Here is an 18,138-nt window from a genome sequence, read left to right as displayed (position 1 = left end):
TTTTCGAAATCAGTAACGCAATAACTGCATTTATAAAAGGACTAAGTGGATTCATACGACTCTTCTATTACAGTGGTTCTCAACTTTTGGAAGCCTGCGGCCCGGTAAATTTCATTTTGTTACGATTGAAAATTGCCCGGCCATACACGCGACTAACAAGAAATTAATGGGGAAAATGAAACTGAAAATCGCTCACAACCCGATGTGACTGGTACCAGATCGCGGACCAGCGGTTGAGAAACACTGACATAGAAAGCCCCATGCGAATCAAGTTTGGGTAGTGACCCATAGCTCAAGACTCCCCGGCTGTAAGTGGATTTGTGCGACCTATCTCAGAAGACCCTGCGACCCATAGGTTGGAAATCCTGGCCTAAACGTTAAAACGGCCATTTGTCATTTTTATTTGTATGCGATTTCCAGACATTTCTCATATCACTTAAGCCCCAAAAAAGAGGATCGGGGTGATTGAGGTTCTACTATACTTTACTGGTACATATTCAAAATTCAGCGCGATCGTGATAGTTCACTGATGATGCTCAACCCCGATTCGAAACGGGATCCAGAAATTTCGACCCTGACATTTCGTAAGAGTGATATTTCTATGACCGTATGAGTGAGCAAATGAGTGCATGCCCCCCCCCCCCACAAAAAAGGGGGGTGACAGAGCTCTAGCGCTGGGACCCGGGGCAGTTTTCATAATTTTTTGCTTTTTCACGGTATAAATTAACTACATAAGGGGCCCATGAAAAGTCTAACCGGGGGGCCCGTAAAAGATCCCATCCTAGGGGCCCCGCTACAGGATGTAGGGGCCATGAATGAATGATTGCGTGACTGACCAAGTGAGTAACGGCATGAGTGAGTGAGTGTTGCTGTATGGTTGAGTGAATGACCATATGAATGATCAAGTGAGTGACTATAAGTGACCGAGTGATCTTATGAAAGATAGTGACCACGTCACTGGGCAAGTGAATGGCCATATGAGTGACAATACGGTCACTCATATGGTCACACACACGGTCACTCATTCACTCACTTCGTCTCTCAAACGGTCAGGGCAGGTGAAATGCCCCGGGAGAGGGGCGAAATTTCCGTAAACCATTAGAAACGGCCAGCACTTGAAGGTAACGATATTGCACATGGATAAGGAAAAAAATTCAAATACGAGAAAAACACACAATCAACAAGAGCGCGGAGGATAAGACTTAATCATCTCAAGAATTAATATTTCGCCGCCGCTCAGTTATTTCAGGCCCGCACTCGGCCACAAATCAAACTGAGAGGAAGAGAGAAAAAAAGGGGCAGCAGCAAATGATTACATGCCTCTTTTTAAATACCAAGGAAACAGGACCTTACAATGAAAACTTTGGCAAATGAAGTCAAACGATGTTTCGGGCTGTTTTTTTTAAATGTGCGTGTGTTGCATGGCACACTCTGATATCGGACAAGTCCTTCACATTACCACAGATAGCAGGACTTTTCTCTCTCTATTATATGAACGATATCGGATGACCGTGGACACCAGCACGTGCTGCAATTACGCCTGGATGACGCCTTTCTATTCACCACAGGAAAAGAAAACAATCGCGAAACATGGTAATGTTATTCATAAAAGCATCCCCCCCCCCCTCACGGTGTTTTTTTTTTTTTTAACTCTTCAAATACGCCGCGTGATCTTGTTTGCACAATTGGTCCTTTTTTCCCGCATCTTTCTTTAATTAGAGAAGCAAAAAAAAAACCTCTTAATCATCTTGTGATGTTTTTCGATATCCACCACAGGGTGCGCTTTCATGCAATTTCAAGTTTTTGGCAAAAGCGCGTGGAAGCTACTATAATGTCACCATATAGCATATAGGCATAAAAAATAGAACATTCATTTTATTTTTCATCCAGGAGGGGGCGTCAGCCATAAACTCCTCTCACTATTTCAGGAAATGATTATTTTTTCTAAATCAGCGTTTCTCAACCTATGATCCGCGGATCAGAGGTGGTCCTCGACGATGGCAAAGGTGGTCCGCAGGCAGACCTGATAATTTACTTCTGAGTCAACTGTAAAATTATTCTATTTTTCTAACTGACACTTGCAATATCCTTATGGGATCACGTAAAAATAACAGTTCCATATTTGGCATCACCATATCTCACCAGAGTAATTGCCACACTAAATACAGGATATCACTGATTGCAACCGAAAAAAAAAACTCACGAAAAATTTCGCTATTATCGCAAAAATTGTAGTGAAGGGAATGATTATTCGGGAAAAAAAATTAAGAAACGAAACATAAGAGCACCACCTCAAAGAGGTGGCAAAATTAGTAGTGTCTAGGGCGGAGAACTTGAAATCAGTCTCTGCTAAGAGAGGAGCCCCTTATAAATACGCCACAAAATAAAAATTCACCTGAAAAAATTACCAAGTTCTGCGCGAATCATGTAGACTGGAATAAATTTGGAAGACACGTCACAAAATCTTTCTTATAATAAGGTTCAATAAATTTATAAACATTTTGTTTCGCACCGTTGTTCGAATCCCGCACATCGCTGCGTGCCTCTTTCTCGTCCTCTCGAGTGTGTGTGGCGGTGTAAAAAAAACAATACAATTGTTTTCGCCGCTAGTCTCCATTATGCACTCCCGTACCTCGTGGTCGCCTGACTATGTGTTCGACCAAAGGGGATATTGAATATTTCAGTTAATTTTCAAAAAGCCTGCAACCCTCTGGTGGGCAAAAATTTTACTTTCGTTGCGTGTTTGGCGCGTAATTGACAGTTACAAAAATGACACATCAGAAAAATTTAAAAAAGTTTTAACTCATTAAATAGTCGTCCGATCCTAAAACAAAAAATACTTCTCGATATTAGTTTTTCACAAGGAATCACGCGTAATTTTTATTGAGCGGTCGATAGTTATCACCCTGTATAATACTACTACTACTACTAAACCATACATGCACTTCGTCCATATTCCTCTGCGGAACTTCTAACGAATTGGTACATGTTGGAATGTGTGTGTACGTATAGTGAAGTTTGTTTCTGTGTAATGCTTATGTTTAGTGCTGCCATCTGCAATGAATTTTTTTAAACTATGAGTTTTTTTCTGAACTCATAGTGATTGAAGTGTAATGAATGAATAATTATACCGTTGTAGGCCTGTTGCTTTCTGCGGCGAGACTTTTTAACGGGAAGATCGACTCGAAGTTGGGAACCGCAGAAATCCAACTTCAGCCGACCACCCTGTATAATACTGCTCAAAAAAAAAAAAAAAAAAAAAAAAAAATTATGTTCTTGAAGAAATTTTAATGGTTTGAGAGCAGTATTTAAAGTGGGCAATATCGCTCCATGGAGACGATGGAATGGTTTCGGGTGGGGGGGGGGCAATTGAAACTTTGGGTTTTGTATAGGATCCAATGGGTTGGTTTGAGTTGGGGGCGATAAGAAGAGAAATTTTTTGCAGGGGGGGGGGGGGATGGAATAAAAAAGTTTGGGAAACTATGTTTTAGAGTATATTGGGGCTGCCGATTCCGAATCTCGCATCGGTTTTATCAGATTGACTCCAGAATAGTTTCCCAAACTTTTTGTTCCACACATCGGCCCTTTCTTCAGAAATTTTTTTCTTTCATCAAACTCAACTCAAGCCATTCCATAGGATCCTATACTAAACCTCAAGTTCTGCCCCCGATCCTTTCTATCACCCCCAGGGGACGATATTGCCAACTTTGGGAAACACTATAGCTAGAATCTAAAAGCAGTCACACTTTACTTTCACCCACTATACTTTTTTTTGCTCTAATGCTTCATATCGTTTCTTTCATGGCCTATATATTCTGCAGCAGGACCCTAGTCTAGGATATTTGGTGGGCTCCTGTATAGTGAATTTAGAGTGAAAAAACAAAAGAAATCAAAAACTTTCCCAGGGCTCTGTCAGTCCCACCCTTGTCAAGCGTGCCCATATGATCCTGTTATACCCATAGCTCCAATCGCCCACCAGGGGGGCGATACTTTTTTTTTTCAAACCAAGCACAACTCAGGTCTATTGCCATAGGCAATTTACTACCTAGTGATTTGTGCCGGAATTATGTGTGTACCTAACAGTCTGAGTGCGTATCTTGTGTTGTGTATGATTTTTCAGTGCTGCCAGCTATATCTCAGAAGTGAAGTGAGTGATGTGTAGTGACTGAATATTTGTACTGTTTGTAGGCCTGTTGCTCTCTGTGGCGAGACTTTTTAACGGGGAGATCGGCTCGCATTTGCGCCTCGAAGTTGGGAACCACAGAAAACCAACTTCAGCCGACCACCACTGTGGCGACGGTGGGGCTCGAACCCGGATCCCCGCGAGGCGAGTCAGTCATTATGACCACTCGACCACCACAGCGGCAGGGGGCGATACTGCCCACTTTGTGAAACACTACTCTAGAGCAGCGGTTCTCAACCTTTTTTTTGACTCGCGGAGCTCTCTTTAGTAAAAAAAAAAAATTCTATGGCGGAGTCCCGTAAGCCTATTTTTTTTTAATTATCCATCAAAGTTACTTATTTTTGTTATTTAAAAATATTTATAATTTTTTTTAACTTTACTTTTTTCCCCCCCTCGATCGACCGCGGAGCCCCTGGACAGTCAACAAGGAGCACCGGTTCAGAACCGCTGCTCTAAAGGATTGGTTTTTGTGATAAAGTAAAAATTAAATTTCAATACTAATACTATAAGCAGCGTACAAATCATATTGAGACTGCGTTATAAATAAATGCAGTAAATCCTTTGCAAAAATATTTCAGTGAATGAAGAGGCATTTTGAGGCGATGATTCCGAATCGGGCATTAGTTTTGCCATATTGGCTATAGTTTTTTGAGAAACAGGTAAAATGAAATTTCAATGGTAATACATGAGCAGTATACAAATCACATTGTTGGGCGTATGCATTATCTCAAAAAGTAGAGACCACCTAACAAAACCAATGCCAGATTCGGAATCAGCGACCCAAAATCACAAATATCTTTGCCAATAATTTACTGTATTCATTTATAACGCACAGTTCCAATGAGACTTGAAAGCTGCTCATGCTACACCACTAAAATTTAATTTTCCCTTTATCTCAAAAAACTATAGCCAATTTGATAAAACCAATGCCAGATTCGGAATTAGTGTCTCAAAATTACCCTAAAATCACTGAAATCTTAGCAAACGATTTATTGTGTTTATTTATAAAGCGGTCTCAATGTGATTTGTATGTTGCTTATAGTATTACCATTTAAATTTAATTTTCACTTTATCTCAAAACGTGAAGGCCATTTGGCAAAACCATTGCCAGACTCGAAATCAGCGCCCCAAAATCATCCTAAAATCAATGAAATATCTGAGAACAAAGTCAGTTTTGAGCAGGGTAATATTTATATAAAATGTCAGGGCACGATCTAGCGGGGAGTAGTCGGGTCTGGTCACTACCTCCTATATACAGGAGTATATAGGAGGTAGTGGTCTGGTGCCCAGGCGTTAGAGTGAGCGCCGAATTCCCCATTTACCTGCTCCTTATACATTACAAGGGAGCACCAAAATGCGTGCTTGCCCGGCTGACAAAATATCTAGTCGCGGTATCTAGCGTATGCAGTGACACCCCGATTTATGTTAGTAATTCGTTCCAAAACGGACGTGAGAGTCTTGTTAATTGTTAAACCAGTAGTTCCAAACCGGGGATGCGAGATGGAAAAAGAAATTACATGTTGACTGTTACAAAGAAATTACAATTGAAAAATTAAAATCATGATAAAAATTGCATTTTTCAATTACCAAAAAAGAAAAGCATGAGTCATACCAATATTTTGGGGGAAAAAAGCCTCATCTTCTGACTTCTACTGGCAGAAATGTGTCATACGAATTTTGCGTAGTAAAAGTTTCTTTTTCTATTAGCGATAGCACTCGTTTTCCATTTTGGTCGGGGGGAAAAAAAAAAAAACATTGTTTACTTAAACTATTTCGTGGTTTGTTTATAACATTGGTACCTCGTGTTATTAGCAAGTTGTGCTCAGATTTTATATTGTAGTGAACACACATAACTCGCGAAAATCGTCAAAAAATTCAGTCTAGGCTCAAAGAAACATTAATTTATAGTTGTTGCGGCTAGAATCAAGTAAGTAAAGATATATTCAATGAATGTTTTTTCCAAATCTAAAAAAAAATGTTAAAACATAGCAAGTTTTTTTGTTTCGCTTCTGAGTTAATTTTCAAAAAAAAATCCAAAATTAAATATTAGCCATAGCCAAAAATATATTAAGCAATAAGTAAAAGAATTCATAGATAATAATTATCGGCTAATTACTGTAATCTATTACGGGGGGGGGGAACATGAATTTTCCCCAACATATAGAAAACGTATTATCCAAGGGGGTGCGAGAAGGTAAGTCGCATTGCACTGAGGGTGCGAGAAGAAAAAGGTTGGGAACCACTGAGTTAAACTATTCCAATGGTAATGCCTAACCCCCTTGAAGAGAATTGATGTAAAAATTTGCGGATTTTTTCTTTATTCTTCCTGACTGGAATATAAAACTTGTTCTTCAACCGAAGAAAGTTGTCCAGTGTGAAATCCTTTGTTTTGTTACATTTTTAAAACGAGGAAAAATAAATGGTGTTCGATCTCTTTTTCCCCTACTATTTTTCTAATTCAGTTTCCTAAATTATTTGCTCCATCAGCCCCTTTTTCCGATTTTTTTTTCCCTCATCGCCCCCAAGTAAAGTGAACCCACAGAATTTCATGTTATACGGTATAACATAGATAGAAGCTACGGGTATAAATTATACCCTTAGCTTCCATCGCCCCCTCTGGACCATTTCATCGCCCCTCAGAGGGCAATATTCCCCATTTTGGGAAACACTGGTCTAATTCAAGGTGATAAAAAAATGTATAAAATAGGGGAAAAAACAAGACGAGGGTGTGTGTTGAATAATCTTGTCCTTGAAGGGTTGCGCCAGTATTGCGCCTAGGAGAAAGGATAAAACACTTTTACCGTAACAGATGGAAATCACCCGCATAAGAAGCATAAAACGCAACATGTCTCAACACGTTCCATCATGATATGCGCCTTCCAATGCTCATTTCCGCCGAGAATATTAATATTTCAGAACCACGACAATATGAGACATTCTAACTTCTCTCGGTTCCCACCACCTACACCGAAAACGAGCAGCTCTCTCGAGTGGAAAGGCACATAGCAGGGCCAATAATATATAAAAAGCACTTTGGTCCCGAAGATACGATCGACAACGAAAACGAGGAGTCAGGCACGAATTAGAGAGGGAAAAAAACCAAATGGAACAAAAGACCCTGTTGTAATTCGGCGACAAAGGCATACAAAAAAATATATATGTGAAAAAAAAACCTCGACAATGAGCTTGTGAGGTCTCGAACAAAAAAAAAAAAATTAAAAAATCCATTAGTACGTGGGCAGAGCAACCAACCAAAGATGAAATTACTTTATATAAAAGAGTAGCGCGAGACAAAAATAAAATGAAGAGAGGAGGACTGGTAGCCAGAGCTTGATGCCGCAAATAGCGCTACTTGCCTCGCCCCCAAATCAAATGAGATTTCATAAAAAAAAAAAAAAAGAATCACCAACAGCGTCGTAGGATGGACTGATTGACTGACTCGACACATACTACTAAGAATGCCCATAGCAATAAAACTAAGCAATTCATTTTTTTTTCATTCAAAGAAACGGAGTAAACTTTAGTGGGGCTACAACTAGAAAAACGAAAATTCACAGCCAGTCGCCCGGGGCCAGTATACTTTTGGCGCCCGATATACATAAATTATAAAGTGAATAACAGTTAACTCGGGCAGCAGACCCCCCCCCCTCTGCACCCTCCCCCCAGTTGCGGCTCTGACTTTACTACGCAATTCACGAAGCGAGTAGAATAACTACCTCCCACATAGTGTCCAACAATCGACTGACGGTTTTCAAAATGGGATGAAAACGGTGACAGATATTAGTCATTCTGGCAGAATATAAATGTGCGAAGTCCGGAATTTCAGCTGCGTCTTTCATGTTGCATGGGGGTTGTATAGTTATATTAAAATAATAAAAATAACTTTTTACACAGTTTCCATGCGCCCAAAAACCCAATTAGAAAGTTATTGCCCTATCTCTCCCGATGCCAACAAAAAACTTTCCACGTTTTTAAGTGCAATATTCGCAGAGATATCTGAATTCAAAAATACGAGAAAAGTTGGGAAAGAAGCGTTGTCCGTTAGTTTTTGTTGTTCTTTCCTAACTTTCCACCAATTTTTCAATTCAGATATGTGAGAATACTGCACTTGGAAATGTGGAAAAAGTTTTTTTCTTCTTCTTGTTGTTGGCATCAGGAGAGGTAGGGCAAAAACTTTAATTTTTTTTGTCCTCGGGGACTATATAAAAAAAGTTAATTTTTTTTTTATTTTAATAACTATACCACCCCTTGCAACATGAATGACGTACCTAAAATTCCTGACTTCGCACATTTATATTCCGCAAGACTGACTTTAATATCTATCACCGTTTTCTTAAATCCCATTTTGAAAAACGTCAGTCGATTGTGGGACACACTATGTATTCTTCGTGAAAAGAAGGTAGTGGTAGGACAAAACAGAAAGAATCAACTGAATTCGTCAAACTGAGAAATTCTTTTCAGCCCATGCTTGCATCAAAGCTTATTTTGATTATGGCTCTTTGAAATTCCAAGTTGGCTCATGCACCATCTTTGAGCGCAAGTGTGACGTCAGTATTATCGCTATAACCAATCGTTGTTCCCTTTATCCTGAATTTTTTCTAACGATAAGACGTCACTTGGAGCGACAAAGATAGATGACGATGAGTCCGCTCTACTTTGTATAAAAGATTTAAAGAAACAAAGATTATAAAGATCCAGACATAGGGGCAAAGTTATTGGAATTTTAGGAGAGCTCAAAAATGTTGGGGAGGCGGCAAGCTCAAACCTAGTACTGTATTTCCATAGGTAATAATTAAACTCTGATTACCCCCCTCCCCCACAACCTTGTCAGCAAGTGTAGCCTATTTTAAGTAAGCTCTGCCCCCCGTATAATGACACCTTTTCACAAATTTGATATTTGTGATCACCAATAACTATAATTTGCCAACCCTTCGAAATTGCCGCCCTGGGCTATAGACTTCCCCTAAAAATAAGAATCTGTTCACGACTCGAAAACGGTTCGCAAATTCTACTCCCTGCAGTCGAACAACGGGGCTAACAACAGGGGATAAACACAAAAGTCCCACTCGGGCAAAATATCGTTCAGTCGCCCCTCCGGGGTATAAACAGCACAAGTAAAACGACCCTCAAAACTCGCAGCTGCATTCACACCCACATGAAATACAGCAAAGGTCCGTTATAACGAGTGATTCGTAAGTGATTGTCAAATAACTAATGTTAAATATACATAAAAATATCCGGTTATAACGAGTTGAAAATTGAGAAGCATTCACTATAACGTCGAAAGAGTTCTCAAAGAAGATGCTAGCAGTATTCTCCAATACGCATATAGATTCGGGATTCACGCACCAGAATTCAATTTCACTCCAAATTTCATTGGGGAGTGAAAATACTCCTTCAAATTTTTAATAATTCTTTTGTTAATAGAGTTATTTTTGTATTTCTTAAAAAATACTCCCCCACCCAATTTTTACAAAATTACCCTTAAAATTTTGGATAGGAGTGATATTACTCTTCAAAATTATATTTTCGGATAACACTGGATGCTATATAGTTTTCCCTTCTCTCTCTTCTTCAAGGAATAAACATGACGACTCTTAGGCCGGGATTACACTATAAAAATTTTGTAAAAGATCTTTTATCGAGTAATTGAGGTACACCTAAGAATGGAAAGACATAGAACTGTCAAATTGTTTTAACCCCCCCCCCCTTTTCCTATTTTCGGGCTTCCCCACTATACACAGGGGTTATGCGTTGTGATTTTATTCTACTTTTGTCCCTTCCAGAAGCAAAAACCGGAATAACACTATAAAAGTTTTAGAAAAAGTTTGTTTATAAAACTTGAAAAATGCAACCAATAAGTGTATCGGTTACGTTCGAGCGAATGCAATAAATAGGCTTATTGGGGTTTTTTTTCCAAGTTTAGTAAAAGGTCTGTTATCAAACTTTTATAGTGTAATCCCGGCCTAAGAGGCCACGGGACCAGAACGTTCAGTTTCAAGTCGTTTGCGAATGACCGAAAAAATTGGGAGCAACGATATAATAATTGAGACTTTTGATTGTTCAGTTGGTTGACTAAATTGCTTTGATAATACGAAATTATATGCAAAAATATTTTAGAGACAATTAACAGCTGTGACACGAAGACTGAATTTCATGACTATAAGAGTTCTGTTCATTCGTTAATACAAGAAAAAAAGGGTGTAAAAGACGTTACATACAATGCAGATAAAGTAGCAATTTTCTATTTTTTCCTTGACCGAGCGATAATAACGAGCAGTGCGTGAAAATGACAATTTTCCTCGTGGTTGTAAACTGTCGTTATAACGGACTTTACTGTACATCAAAAATTAGTTTCCTCTACGAATCATTCCATCTGAAACGTTCACAACTTAAAATATCCAGACAAAACATTTTTTTTCACATTTTTTCTGAAATAATTTTATCACTCCACCCTTGATTTGGCACCGCTGCCATATTGGCACTTTGTGCGGCTGCACAGCTCCTAGAGCCACCTCCAACTCACATGGTCTGGGGCTTGCCACCATGCGCACACCCCGAGATTTCAACGATTTAGCTGCTACTACTAAACCTCACATGTACCTCGTCCATATTCCTATGCGGAACTTCTAACGAATTGTGACATGTTGGAATGTGCGTGTACGTGTTGTCAACCTAAAGTGAAGTTAGTTTCTGCGTATTGCTTATTATGCCATCTACGAGTGAAGTCTAAAGATTGAATACTAGTACCTTTCTAGGCCTGTTGCTCTCCGTGGAGAGACTTTTTAACAGGTCAATCGGCTCGCACGAGTGGCGAAACAGAGAAAACCAACTTCTGTCGACAATTTTTGGGGGTTCTAACCCGAATCCTCACGATACGAGTCCGACCACTCGACCACTACAGCCGCTTAATCTCTACCGTTACCGGGACAACAGTTTGGCTGATGCGCTGAGCAGAGGAGGCAGTTTTAGATTCTCAACCAGGAGCCCTATGCCTCCCCCCACCCTGCGGTCCTCCAGGGGGGCACGATTGTAAACCAAAATGAAGGGGTTACTATGGCAGACTGCTAAGTGAGTCACAAACCTCTGTGGAAAAAAATTCAGATGTAAAGAAATGAAGCTTCAAGTGAAATATGCATGTCTCCCCCCCCCCCCCCCACAACAAGGGTGGGACTTACTGGGCTCCAACTCTGCGCCAATCGTTAATTTTTTCAACACAAAAATTCATTATACAAGGGGCCCGTGAAAAATCTTGCCTGGAATCCAGCCCAAGCGCCCTGCTGCAGTATGTGGGGGGGGGGGCATGAAAATATGGAGGGGAAAAAGTGTGACTACTTTCAGAATGAAGCGGAACTAGCCAGGGCCGTCTTAACTCATGAGCACACTTGGACACAGTCCGGGACCTTGAGTGCATAAGAGCGTCGCACGATAACGAGATTTGATACTATAGTGAAATCTTGATCTAACGATACTCTGGAGACCCAGAAGAAATCGTTATATCGAGAGAGAGGCAGTAGTTTAACATCAAACTATATTTTTTTCAAACAAGGCTCGAAAGAATATCGTTGTAGAGGAATATATCGAGTTCACAGTATTTATTTTTTATCATTTGAGTCGCACTACGGTCGTTTTCTGCAACGAGGGCTAATTAGAAAGGGACCTACAATTTATTGCCGATTCCGAATAACAACCTTTTTTTACACTCACCGAGAGGTTGGTGCGCTAACCCCTCGACGTAAGACTTCCTGCGGTAGCAATCTTCTTCTGTGGTCATGTCGCCGTTTCTGTTGTATCCCTGTGTCATGGAAGTTTCTGACAAGGACGAACCGGGTATCGAACTAGCGACATCTCCAAACATCCCTTGGTACTTTAGGCAAGTACCTTATAGACTTGGGCTACCGAGAGCCGTCTTAAGAGTATCACGGGCCCCCGGGCCAAGTGATAATCTGAGGTCCCACCTGGTTAATTATAGAAAATTTCAACCAGATCTAATTTTTGTGGGGCACCTCTTCTGTCTGCCTGTGAAATCTGGGACCCCCCTTACTATCTCAAACATAGACAAATTAGAATCTATTCAAAATAAATCCACCCGCTTCGTTCTTAACTGTTGGTCGTCCTCTGCCTCCGTCACTGAACTCAAGCACCAACTCAACATGCAACCGCTTTTTACCCGTAGATATCTCTCTCCATTATTTTTCCTTTTCAAAATCCTTCATGGACATTTTCATATCGACGCTTCCAATTTTCTAACTCCAGCTTCATACTTTTCAAAAAGAATTAACCATTCACAAAAATTGAAACCCAACTTTGCATCTACAGATTGTTTCAAATTTAGTTTCTTTCCTCGAACAATAACCGACAGGAACAACCTCCCGTCAAACATTGATTGTACAACAGTTTCCGATTTCCTTTGTAACATCAATCGTCTCCGTCAAACTTCACCCCATTCCCTCCTTGTATAGGCCTCGGCCAAGCAATATTGAATAAATAAATTCTCGAGGCTCGGGTGAGCCCATGCGTTAAGACGGCACTGGGACTACCGTGCTCCTTGTGTTTTTTTCGAGAATAAATACGTAAATTTGTGTACACCGGTACTCCCAGCAAGATAGGAGAGCCTCCCGATGATGCTAAAATGGCCCTGCATAAAACCAGGGTCATCTTAACCCTAGATCAGCGGTTCTCAACTGGTGCTCCTTGTGCACTCTCCAGGGGCTCCGCGGCGGCTTGAGGAAAATAAAAAAAAATTATAAATATTTTCAAATAGTAAAAATAAATCAGTAACCTTGATGAATAATTCAGAAATGGACCAACGGGCTTCCGCCATATAATTTTTTTGCTAAAAAGGGCTCCGCGAGTCAAAAAAGGTTCAGAACCGCTGCCCTAGATTAATCGACAACTGAGTAACAGTGATTTAAGTTTAGTTATCCAGGGTTAAAACATACGTGAGCTGTTGCCTGTTGTTTCCAGCTAAAGTGATAATCTTTTTGTCCGACGGAGGCGAGATGGCATAGCATAGGATTTCCCACGAAAACCGTCACTGAATCAGGGGTCGACCCTAACATATAAAATTTTTCTTCAATATAAATTTTATCAAAAAAATCAATTCAATGAGAAGTGTCTAGCTCCTTGACCGGGGCAAGGAGGCTAAGAAAAACATATGGTCCAAAGCTGCATAGGCGTACGCAGAATTTTCTCGGGGGTTCAGATTTTTTTTTCCTCCTGAGGGGGTGTTTACTTTTTTACCTGCTGCAAAATAACACTATAATCTTGTCTCGGGGGGGGGGGGCTTTGCATACGCCAATGCAAAGCAGGGCTCCATAGGGGGAAGGTAGGAGGGGAAAAAAGATTAAAAAAACACTGTTTTGGACAACTTGGCAACCTCTCTTCCTCCACGTGAATTTCATTCAGATAAATCCCGAGATCACATTCAATATAAATATTTATTCTGCTAATAAAGGCTTCAGCTTCTCCCCCCCCCCCACACACACACACACACTCGCGCACGCACGCACACACATCAGAAAGAAAAATAGACATCATTAGACAAGGCATAAAAAGTGTATTGATTGAGGCGGATTCTTCCAGTTATTTTTTTTAAAGATTTTCTTTTGCAAAAGAGAAACAAAAATAACAAAAAAAAAAAAAAAACACCGCCACCGAAAGTGGAAGCAAGCTAAACAACAAGAGGAAATTGAGCAATAAATTTACTTATCACTTTTCAAGAGAACCCGGCACTCCAAGCAGAAAGTTCTCTACCATCTTTCGGAAAAAAAAAAAGGCGACGCCCACCAAAGATCAAGGAATATATAGAGAGAAGGAAAAAAGAAGAGGCACCCTCAAATGGGTCATGTGCAAAACATCAATGGGAGGAGAAACCAGAGGATGTAGTAGATAGGCAAGAGAAATGATTGAAGGAGAGGGTGTGGCTCCACAAAAGAGAGAAAGAGAATGTTATTTTATATGTGGGATGTGGTGAGAGGGCAAAAGCACAGAAAAGGGAGGGGAGAGAGAGAGGATTCCCAGACAGGCAGGCAACACAATTGCCCTTTTTCCAACAAAGAAGCAGCTGATGACCAAGGAGCATACACACTAAGAAGAAACTTGAGAAAACAATTGGGAATGAGAAGAGATGGAAGGAAAAGCAGCATGAAAAATGCAGCTGCATTTTCCTACAAAAAAATACATAATACATATACAGACAATAGAAATAACATGGAATCAATCCAAATCACAAGCTTCACCAAATTCAGGGTCAATAAAATGACCACTCCCTTCAGCAAATATTGTTTCCCGTCCCTCCATAATCATTGTAAATTTCAAAACCTGACAATGATTTTTTTTTTAAAAAGATTTTTTTTCCCCTCAAAGGAAATTTCTTTCAGCCTGGCCATCAAGAAGTTTTCATCACGATCGGATTACTTCAAAATTCTACAATCACTTCATCAATGATGATTGTCACCGTTTGCCAGTCAGTAATCCAAGTTACGGAAGAAAAATGTCTGTTTTAAACAAAAAAAAAAAAGAGAAGATAATTTAACATATCACACAAGTATTGCTAAAGTGAGGACACAAGTAAAAAAAAACCTGTATTTTTGAGTTACCACAATGGGAAAATTAGGTAAACAGTCCTCTTTCAAACATCAAAAGAGCTCCAAATCCTGTCCAATAAATTTTGAGAAAATTGTAATTATTTTTTATAAGCCCGTTTCATAGGGGTTTTTTTTTTGCAATTTCTCCCAAAACTTATATTTTTGACTTTTATCCTTTACAAAGCTATGTTTATCATGAATGGGGGCATACGCTATACATGTTAATTGATTTTTGTACGAGTATTGATATTTTGATGTGAAACAAATCAAAGGAGTCCCTATTGTCTTGAAGTAAAGAAGAAATTGAGATACGAATAATTTACAGGAACTATAATTAACCCATTTGCATCCTCTCTGAATTCACTAATTGTCCATTGGCTTAAAGTTTCTAGAAATATTGGGACGGTTCAAAATTATTGGAGGAAGAAGCTCAAGAAATATACAGTAGACGCTCATTATAATGACCGCGCGTTATAGCGATCATTCCATTATAACAACCGAGGTTAAGTCCCAGATGTTCCCATATAACGCCTATCCTATATGGTTCTCCTCTATGGACAGAAGAATGGGGATCGTTTTAAAGAGCGCCAACTGTATTTCCATACGTATTATGGAGATGGTGGTAAATATTGGGGGGGGGGGGGGGAGAGGCAGGTGGGTCTTGTGCCCCGGGCGCTGGCGGAAGGGGGCGCCGAATGAACCCTTTAACTGCTTCTTCTATATTACATGTGGGCACCAAAATGCGTTTCCTCCCCGGCTGAAAAAGTATCTAGCGGCGGCACTGTCTCCAGCTCGTCGCGACGCCCCTATGAGCAAGGACACACGCTTTCCGAAACACTGTACTAAATTTCTCACCTTTAAAGGACGAAAAATGTTCGATTCCATGGATTCACATAGTCCTGAGGTTGACAAATCGTTAAAAAAATTTGGGTGTCAGCTAAATTTCTTAGGAGACAAGCACTTTAGCTTTGCTCAAGATTTTCTAGTCTCAATGGCAACCTGAGATTTGTCAATCCCTGACATAGTCTATTACAAGCACAGAACACAGTCACAAGAAATAGCGGCACTACACATAACAAGCATTACAAAGAAACAAACTTCACATCAGGTTCACACACATTCCAACATGTACGAATTCGTTTGAAGTTCCGTACAGGAATGAGGATGAGGTGCATGTGTGGTATAGTAGTAATAATAGTCACAAGAAATAGACTAGAAGTGGTTGCCAAAACAGTGATAATAGAATGGCGTGCTTAACTGTAATTTAAGGATGCAGCAGATCCAGTCCCAAACCTTGCAACAAAGATTGAAAGCGGTACTTCTTTCTTCATCACAAACAAAGCGCACAAATGTGGTCATGTGTGCTAGACAGCGAACCAGTCACATTGATGAATTCACCCTTTTAACTGCTCACAGTGCATTTAAAAGCAGGGCTTGGCAGATAAAAAAAAAATCTAGGCACTTGGAAACTTCTTTACAAGCCAAATACTCCCCCCCCCCCAAGAAAAACAGATACAAAAATGTTTCTTCCATTTTTTGCAGGGGTGAAATAATGTAAAAAATAAAACCCCCACACCCGTCATTTATGGGGGGAGGCCCCCAGCTTTAGAAAATACACTAGAAATGTTATATATATATACACGTACATTGAGTACATGTTCTTTGAGTCCCCCCCCCCCCCTAAAAAGTTTAAATGACGGCCCTGGAAGAACCCCTTACATGTTGGTAGATATATGCTGATACAAATTCCAAAAATGCTGTGTTGCCCCAACTCTAATTTAGTAGTCAAAAATCAAAAATTTTGGATGCCATGGCACACAATTTTTTTCTTAGTCCCGCTATTGTTTGTTTCCATACGTAGATATAAGAAACATCAGGGTACTGGTCGCCCATTGGCACGATTTAAAGTGCATTTGATGGGTAACCTGGCATTCCTATTTGTGAAATGTGATTTAAGCATGACCTTCTTTAACTTGGTTGACCTTGGTTTATTTTAAACCATAAAAATTCAAAACAGTCGTGCATAAGTTTTGGCTGCACTTTTTCCCATCACCAATCGGCAGTAGTCATAAACAGCAACCTAGATTTATCAAGTTTTGGTCTCAATTAGAGGAAAGAGGAGGGGGCATTTGGTTCCCCAGGAGCTGGATCAGGAAGGATGCCGAGTTTAGGCCCTATGCAAATATTAATTTTTGGGGAACCTTATTGCTTCCCTAGGCATCTGCTCTTTGAGGCAGATGCTGTGCTTATAATGCAAAAGGCAGCCAATTTTAAGGGCAAGAAAGTTTGTGAGCCCTATGCACATTTCCTTATGCGAAAAACTGGACATGCTCCAAGCCAAGAGTGCACCAGAGTTCTGTGCCCAGATCGCTGGACCACAAAGAACGGCGAATTGAATTCCTCTTTTAACGACATATTTAAAACTACTTAGAGCAATAAGTTACAGCTCTGGGTATATAATCCATCGTGTCTAAAAGTGACAACCTTTCTATTGTGGTGCACTGTAGACATGTGACGTCTTGTAGGAGGGTCTTTAAGCTGTGGTCTTTGGTGCTTATTAGGACAGATATTTTTCATCACGCCCCTATATGGTGAATTTATAAGGTGAAACAAAATTGATAGGAATCGTTCCATTTCATTGGGCTGAAGCCCTGTTAGACCCACTCTTTTTTTTTTTTGGGGGGGGGGGGGACATGATTACAGAGTATTGGTTTTTTTTTTACTATAAATATAATACTTAGTTTGATAGTTATTCTCGGATACTAATATAAACTGGTGTGCACGAAGGTGCCAAGGACACTAAAGGACTGGGAGAAATCATTTTAGAGGGCTACAAAGTACTTAAGCAAGATCTTGCCCATAGCAAGGATGTCTTACAGATTAAGGCCCATCCAGATAGGACTCCTAGGTCCTTGTTTTAAAAATTTCAGGTGCCATAGCAAATAAAAATTACTATTGGCATGATGAAAATTTTCACATATAATAATCGAATTACAGTATGAGCAGGGCTGCAGCGAGGAGGGGACTTGGGGGTCTGGTTCTTCCCCCCCCCCCCCCGAAATGTTAGAAAATGACAAAAACTTGCTTCGTTTCCCCCTGGCTACAGGCTTGAGTATGAGGGACACTGAAAAAATGTGAAATTCATCACAGCGAATCTCACAACATAAAAAGGAGTTACTGTGTCTGGGAAAAGTTGGAATGAACAATATTTTGGACTTATTTTTCTAGGAAAAAATATGCGTTTGCTCCTAAAATATTTGGCTGGTGCTTAGATTTTTTTTTCACAATTTGTCTAGCTCTGATATAGGAGACTCGTGATAATCAAAATTAATACTATGATTTTTCTAGAATAAGCTTATGAATCTG

At 40.0% G+C, this 18,138-nt stretch overlaps 1 protein-coding gene across 1 annotated transcript in view; it reads right to left on the bottom strand.

Annotated features, from left to right (window-relative positions):
- LOC149075123 (serine/threonine-protein kinase H1 homolog) overlaps nucleotides 1-18,138 on the bottom strand; it is a 30,974-nt gene that overhangs the window by 11,181 nt on the left and 1,655 nt on the right. The gene's annotated exons all lie outside the window — the stretch shown is intronic.

The sequence above is a fragment of the Pholcus phalangioides genome, unplaced genomic scaffold, assembly GCF_987345545.1.
Source record: "Pholcus phalangioides strain wild (caught in Gottingen) unplaced genomic scaffold, Ppha-v1.0 ptg000016l_1, whole genome shotgun sequence".
Taxonomy (NCBI): Eukaryota; Metazoa; Arthropoda; class Arachnida; order Araneae; family Pholcidae; genus Pholcus; species Pholcus phalangioides.
The sequence above is the reverse complement of the archived record's forward strand: the minus strand, read 5'-3'. Positions and strand labels throughout refer to the sequence as shown.